This window comes from Mirounga leonina, unplaced genomic scaffold, assembly GCF_011800145.1.
Source record: "Mirounga leonina isolate KUSES-001 unplaced genomic scaffold, KU_Mleo_1.0 Mir_115, whole genome shotgun sequence".
NCBI lineage: Eukaryota > Metazoa > Chordata > Mammalia > Carnivora > Phocidae > Mirounga > Mirounga leonina.
This window is the reverse complement of record NW_023270268.1, coordinates 92,751,453-92,759,605: the sequence shown is the minus strand read 5'-3', so window position 1 is coordinate 92,759,605 and position 8,153 is coordinate 92,751,453. Positions and strand designations below refer to the sequence as shown.

Here is an 8,153-nt window from a genome sequence, read left to right as displayed (position 1 = left end):
CCACTAGGGGCACACCACACAAACAGCAGAGAAGTTGGGGGTAGTTAGTGTCATCAAGAACAAATCCCAACCAATGGGGGCACAGGAGCCATGGATAAATGACCCAGCGTCCTCTCCTTTCAACCAGTAATTTTGAAACTTTGTGTGCTTCTCTGATGTCACAGTGAAATTAAACACCCATCATCTGTAGCAGTGACTTCAATAATTCACCCATGTATTGACTTTTGCTCCTCTCCTTCTTCACTCTCCTGCTTCCTGACTACTGCTCCTTGAGTTCATATCAAAAATTAATTAGCTGCACCCAATTCTTGTTTTAGGTTCTGCTTTCAGGGGAAACTCAAACTAAGAAATTGACATATAGAAATACTATTGATTTTTTTGTCTATTGATTAATTTCCAACAATTTTGCTGAATTCTTTGATTTATTCTAATAGATTGGAATAGATCTTGGATTGTCTATGTACTTAGTCACATTGTCTCTGAATAAATAAATATTCCTTTCAAAATCTGACTATTCTTATGCGTTATTTCTTGTCCCATTACAAAGACTAGGACTTAACAATACTGTGTTGAATAAGAGGAGTAATATCTGGTATCTTTAAATTCTTTTTGACTTTATAAATAATGCTGCTGTACTCATTGTGCATATTTCCTATAGGGTTTTTTTGGTAAGATTTTATTTATTTCTTCAACAGAGAGACACAGCGAGAGAGGGAACACAAACAGAGGGGAGTAGGAGAAGGAGAAGCAGGCTTCCCGCTGAGCAGGAAGCCCAATGTTGGACTCGATCCCAGGACCCCGGGATCATGACCTGAGCCGAAGGCAGACGCTTAATGACTGAGCCACCCAGGTGCCCCTCCTATAGGTTTTTGATAGAGACACATTATGAAGGTGAAGAAGTTTTCTTCTATTATGAATGAGTGTTAAATGAAGTTGAATGCTTTTCCCTGAATCTACTGATAAAATAATATTTTTCCTCTTTTAATCAGTGTTTTATAACATGAAACTGTTCTTGCATTTCTGAGAACACTACTTGCCAGTATCTTTATCCAGTTTTGATATAATTTCTGCTTTGCCTCCAAAATGCATTGGAAAATGTTTCCTATTTAGCTTTTCTGTGTAAAAGTGAATATAAGATAGGTAATAATTTCACTAAAAGTTTGGTAAACACTTGTAAAATTGTGTTAGTCTGGGGCTAAGTTGTTAATATATTTTGACAAATAATAATGATTATAAGTTTATTTCAGGTTCAATTGCTTTTTAAATTAGTAAAATTTACTCTTCTGGGAATTGTCCATATCAACTATGTTTTAAACATGAGTATTAAAGAGTTGATCATTTCTTATGATTTTAAACCTCTCTATATACCTTGTTATACTCTTAATTCCTAATATATATTATTAGTAGTTTATTTTTTCCAATTATATTGCCAGATGACTATTTCACTTGTCTTTTTTTTTTTTTAAGATTTTATTTATTCACTTGAGAGACAGACAGAGGGAGAGAGAGAGAAAGAGAGAGAGAGAGAACAGGCAGAGGGGAGAGGCAGAGGGAGAAGCCGACTTCCAGCTAAGCCGGGAGCCCAATGTAGGCTCAATGTGGGACTCGACCCCAGGACGTGGAGATCATGACCTGAGCCAAAGGCAGATGCTTAACCATTTGGGCCACCTGGGTGCCCCTCACTTGTCTTTTTTTAATAACCAGTCTTTGACTTTGGTTGATTCATTCTTGTATTTTTTTGGATTTGTTTTTCTTGGTAATGTTTTCTATTTCAACAATCCTTACTCTTACATCTCTCTTTTGTACTATTTGTTTTGGGTTTACTTGGTTATTATATTTTATAGATTTATTGAGATATGCTTGACACAAAATAAGTTGGACACATCTTAAGTTTACAATTAGTATAAGTTGTGACATAATTATACACCTGTGAAACAATCAGCATAATTAAGATATTGAACATTTCTGTCACCCTAAGGGGTTCCTCATGCTCTTTTGTAATGCATCCATTACTCTTTCTTCCTATTGCATAATCTTCAGACAATCACTGGTATGTGCCCAGTTGATATAGATTATTGTTCATTTCTAGAATTTCATATAAATTAAAACAGAGTATGTGCTTTTTTTTGGCCTGGTTTCTTTCACTAAGCATACCTCTTTTGGGATTCATCTATTTTGAGGCATGTGACAGTAGTTTGTTCTTCTTATTGCTGAATACTATTGTGCAGATTATACAAATTTGTTAGTCCATTCAATGTTGAAGGGTTTTGATTGCCTTCAGTTTCTATTACAAGTAAAGTAACTAAAAAGATTGGTGTATTGGCTATTTCTCTTAGTTAAATACCTTCGAATGGAATGGCTATTTCATATAGGAAATCATGTTTAAATTTTTATGAAAATGCCAAACTGTTTTCCAAAATAGTACTGTTTAACACTTCCACAAGTGCTACATGAGAATTCCTGTTGCTGTGATTCCTTGCTAAAACTTGGTAGCAACAACCTTTTCAAATTTATTTGTTTTACAGGGTGTGTAGAGTTATCTCATTGTGATTTTAATTTGCATTGTCCTAATGATGTTAAGCATCTTCTCATGTACTTATTTTCTATCTATATATTTTCTTTGGATAAGTGTCTATTAAAACATTTTGCCCATTTTATTGTTTCTCTTACTATTACTGCATTGTAAGTGTTCTTTATTCTAGACACAAGTCCATTTTCAATATGTTTTGTAAATGTGTTTTCACAGTCTATGGTTTTTCTTTTTGATTTCTTAAATTTCTTTTAAAAAACATTATTTCATTTTAATGAAAATGGATTATTTTTTATAGCACTTTCTTTTTCATCTCTCACCTAAAAATCTTTACCAAACTCAATGTCATTTAGAGCTTACATTTAGATTTGTGGTCCACATAAATGCATTTATTGTGAGGTAAGAGTTGTTTTCTCTCTCTCTTATTTTTTTTTTTTGCATTTTTCTATCTATATTCATGAGAAATTATCTTTTCCTCATTGAATTGTCTTAAGCCCATTATCAAAATCATATAACTGAGACAAACCAACATGGTGCCTGCAGCCTGTGGGTGCCTGGTCCAAGGCCTGTGGTGTGCACTGGAGTGGAGAAGGCAGGGAGTTCCGAGTCCACCCCCTCAGCCCATCCATGGACTCATTTTAATTCTCACAATCATCCCATGAGTTGTACCACTCTGGCTTTCAAGATCCTCTTCCCACCAACCCTCCACGCACTCAGCTGAAAAGAACTGTGCCTTTCCCAAGAGCAGCATCATTGGCCTGACATAAGACAATTCAGCCATTGGTCAGAAATAGATCTGCTTTGGGCACCTGGGTGGCTCAGTCATTAAGCATCTGCCTTCGGCTCAGGTCGTGATCCCAGGGTCCTGGGATTGAGTCCCACATTGGGCTCCCTGCTCGGCAGGAAGCCTGCTTCTCCCTCTCCCACTCCCTCTGCTTGTGTTCCTGCTCTCGCTATCTCTCTCTCTGTCAAATAAATAAATAAAATCTTTTTTTTTTTTTAAAGAAATAGATCAGCTTCATGAGTACTACCTCCTCCAGAAAAAAAAAGCCTGTTCTGTCATTCAGGAAGGTAATCTTTTTCTTTTCTTTTCTTTTCTTTTTAAAGATTTTATTTATTTATTTGACAGAGAGAGACATAGTGAGAGAGGGAACACAAGCAGGAGGAGTGGAGAGCGAGAAGCAGGCTTCCAGCTGAGCAGGGAGCCCGATAACAGGGCTTGATCCCAGGACCCTGGGATCATGACCTGAGCCGAAGACAGATGCTTAATGACTGAGCCACCCAGGCGCCCCTCAGGAAGGTAATCTAAGACCACATGTCACCTGCCTTGTTTTCGTTCCAGGATCACATGTGGAACTCTGCAGTGGCCCCTGTGAGATGGCTGAAGAATGGTTCTGTGTGGACTATGCCAAGCATGGCATGGCCAGTTGTAAAAAAAATGCAAGAAAAAGATTGTGAAGAGTGTATCCAGATCAGCAAAGTAGTGCCCATCCCTTCTCAGAGTCCAGGGATGATGAGAGTGGTATCATATTAAATGCATGTTGGTACAGCCACTTTGGAAAACAGTGTGGAGATTCCTCAAAAAATTAAAAATAGAGCTACCTTATGACCCAGCAATTGCACTACTGGGTATTTACCCCAAAGACACAGATGTAGTGAAAAGAAGAGCCATATGCACCCCAATGTTCATAGCAGCAACATCCGCAATAGCCAAATTGTGGAAAGAGCTGAGACGCCCTTCAACAGATGAATGGATAAAGAAGATGTGGTCCATATATACAATGGAATATTACTCAGCCATCAGAAAGGATGAATACCCAACTTTTTCATCAACATGGATGGGACTGGAGGAGATTATGCTAAGTGAAATAAGTTAAGCAGAGAAAGACAATTATCTTATGGTTTCACTTATTTGTGGAAATTAAGGAATAGCATGGAGGACATTAGGAGAAGGAAGGGGAAAATGAAGGGGGGGAAATCAGAGGGGGAGATGAACCATGAGAGACTATGGACTCTGGGAAACAAACTGAGGGTTTCAGAGGGGAGGTGGGGGGGATGGGTTAGCCCAGTGATGGGTATTAAGGAGGGCATGTACTGCATGAAGCACTGGGTGTTATTCGAAAATAGTGAATCATGGAACACTACATCAAAAACTAATGATGTATTATATGGTGACTAACATAATAAAATAAAATAAATTTTTAAAAAATAAATGCATGTTTGAGAAACTGGGGTGGGCCCGGGCCACCACAAAAAATATGGAGGACCACACAAAGCTGAAGGTGGGAAGAGCTGGAAGATAATGAGAAGGAACAGATAAGCCAGCACATTGCAGATCTGTCTTCCAAGGCAACAAGCACACCAAAGAAGAAAGCTATTGTCCAGGCAAAGCTAACAGCCACTGGCCAGGTGACATCTCCAGTGAAAGATGTCTCATTTGTCACCAACACCAATCCCCAGAAATTTTCTGACTTTTTAGTCAAGCCCAACTCTGAGGAAGGCTGCTCAAGCCCTACCCCTAAGGCAAGTCTGTCCTCAGCAAATGTGACCCCAAGCACAAGGATTGTCTGCTATGTGAGTTTTGGAAGTTTTGTGCCATGGTGGCTGAAAATCCTGGCTATAACATGAAGACCCAGATGATCCAGGACTTCCTTTGGAAAGGTTCAGCAGGAGATAGTTTCCACAGTGATGTGTACCTAACAGTGAAGCTGCTGCTGCCAGCTACTATTAAAAGTGTTTACAACTTGAATAATAAGTAGATTGTGAAGATTTTCAGCCACATTCTTAACTGCAACCCAAATGATATGGCATGAGACAGACCTAGAGCAGGGTGAAGTGTTGGAGACAATCAGAGTCTTCTTTGAGCAGAGCAAGTCTTTCCCCCCAACTGCCAAGAGCCTTCTTACTATTCAAAAGGTGGACAAATTCCTCTTTCAGCTCTCCAAGCTCACCAAGGAGGATGAGCAGCAACAGGCCCTACAGGACATCGCCTCCAGGTGTCCAGCCAATGATCTTAAGTGCATAATCAGGTTGGTCAAACATGATCTGAAGATGAACTTGGGTACAAAACATATGTTAGATGCCCTTGAACCCAATGTCTATGAAGACTTCAAAGCCTTGTGCAACCTGTAGGACCTAGTGGAGGAGATCCTCTGCAAAGAGCAGGAGGTGGAGAAGTAGCCAGGTCAGAGATGAGCTCTGAGCACAGGCTTCACTGATGATGCCAGTATAGCCCATGTTGGCTGCAGTCTGCAAGTCCATCAAACATCAGATGAAGAAGTGTCCTAATGGCATGTTCTCTGAGATCAAGTATCATGGGGAGCGAGTTCAGGTGCATAAGAAGGGGGACCACTTCAGCCACTTCAGTCACAGACTCAAGCCTGTCCTGCTCCCCAAGGTGGCCCACTTTAAGGACTATATCCCCCAGCCTTTCTGCGGGAGCCACGGCATGATATTGGACTCTGAGGTGTTCCTGAATGACACTAGACAGCCAAACCACTGCCCTTTGGGACTTGGAGAGTGCACCAGAAAGCTGCCTTCCAGGATGTTAATGTCTGCCTCTTCGTTTTTGATTATATCTACTTTCATGTCAGCTTGATGGACAGGCCTGTGTGAGCAGTGGAAGTTTCTTCATAACATGGTTGAAATTCCCAACCAGATCATGTTCTCAGAAATGGAGCAAGTCACTAAAGCTTTAGACTTGGCTGACATGATAAACTTGGTGATCTGAGAAGAGTTGGAAGGGCTAGAGCTGAAGGATGTGAAGGATACATATGAGCCTGGAAAGCAGCACTGGCTAAAAGTGAAGGAAGACTATTTGAATGAGTGAGCCATGGGTAACACAGCTGACCCATGGGCTTTGAGGTCTTCTATGGGCATGGGAGCAAAGGTGCCATGATGTCCATCTTCCTCATGGGCCGCTATGACCCAAGCAGCCAGAAGTGATGCACAGTCATCAAGTGTGCATGAGGCCATGATGACATGATGCTTGCCCACATGCAGAAGGAACTGGATGTGGTGAAGATCCACAAGGATCCCAGCAAGATACCTAACTGGCTGAAAATCTACAAGATCTGCTATCCTGACTTCATTATTGTCCCAGATTCAAAAAAAGCTGCCACATGGAAGACACAGGGGCTGAGTCCTCCAAATCTGAGGCTCACAGAGCTGATGGCATCTCCATCTGATTCCCTCATGGTACCCAGATCCTTGACGATAAGGATTGGAAATCTGCCACTAACTTGCCCCAACTCAAGGAACTATACCAGCTGTCAAGGAGAGGGTGGAATTCACTGTGGCAACTGGAAAGGAGGGGAATTCCACTACAGGGGGTAGCAGTGGAGAGAATAAGGGTATTTCAGGGGCTGCTGGGTCTTGCAAGGCTCCCCAAAGCAGCCCTCCACAGTGCCAAGAAGGCAGGAGGGAGGCTGAGTAGCCTCAACAGCAAAGGCTGCAACAAGCTGACAGCAAAACCTTCCCCTGTGAAAACGGGAGAAAAGCAGAAGGCTCCCGATGACACCCTGTGCCAAGCAAAGGTGCTGCTGGACATCTTCACCATGGTGCAGCTCTACTTGCTACCCTCCACACCAGACTTCAGCTGCTCCTTTGTGGCATTTGATGGGAACCTGGTGCAGGAATCTGACATTGCCTCAGCCACATATGTACTGGGTTGCAGGGACAAGAACCCTGATGCTCAACAGGTCTCCCCAGAGTGGATTTGGGCATGTATCTGGAAGCAGAGGCTGGTAGCTCCCTGCTAGGACTGTGGCCCTCCCTCTTCTTCACAGGGTTAGGGATGGGAGGGGGGGGCGGTAGCCTTTCTTCAAGCAGTGCATCTTCCAGAACCTACCAACTGTGCTTCATCTCTTTCCAACCAGGAGTTAGTTGCTGTGGGTGCCGTCAGTGAAGTCAGTTCCTTCTGCTGGTTTACATAGATCTTTCAGATCTGGGTGTTGGCTGGGTTGTTTTCTTCTAAAAGAAGCTTTTTTTTTCTATAAATAAAATATCTTACAGTTTAAAAAAATCAAATGACTGTATATGTTAGAGTCTATTTTGGATTCTCTATGCTGTTCCAGTGACCTAATATTCATTTATGCTAATGCCATGATGTCTAGATAACTATAGTAGTTCCTTCAGTCTTGAATAAAATACTGTAACTTTTTCATATTTGCTCATAATTTTCAAAATTGTTCTGGATATTAGAAGTCTCTGATTTTCCATATAGCTTTTAGAATCAGCTTATCAATTTTTACAGAATAAAACAATTTCTAGGATTTTTCATGGACTCAATAGATAGAGTTGGAAAGAACTGACATCTTAATATTGAGTATTCCAAACCATGATGATGGTATGTCTCTCCATTTATTTAAGTCACTTTATTTTCAGCAATATTTTATAAATTTCAGTTTATAGGTTTTGCACATAGCTTGTTAAAGTAGTCTTTATTTCATATACTTATAATATTTTAAGTGATATTTTTTTCAATTTCAATTTACAATTGTTTGTTGCTACTGTACATAATCGTTTTTGGTCTGATAAACTTTTATCCTACAACTTTACTAATTCTAGAAGCTTTTGGATCCATTACTTAGACTTTTCTATGTGGAGGACTATGTTGTCTGCA

The 8,153-nt window shown here is 40.6% G+C and overlaps 1 pseudogene; it reads left to right on the top strand.

Moving 5' to 3' along the window:
• The first annotated feature begins 3,188 nt into the window (after window positions 1-3,188).
• LOC118000928 lies at window positions 3,189-7,290 on the top strand (annotated as a pseudogene).
• Window positions 7,291-8,153: the final 863 nt, after the last annotated feature.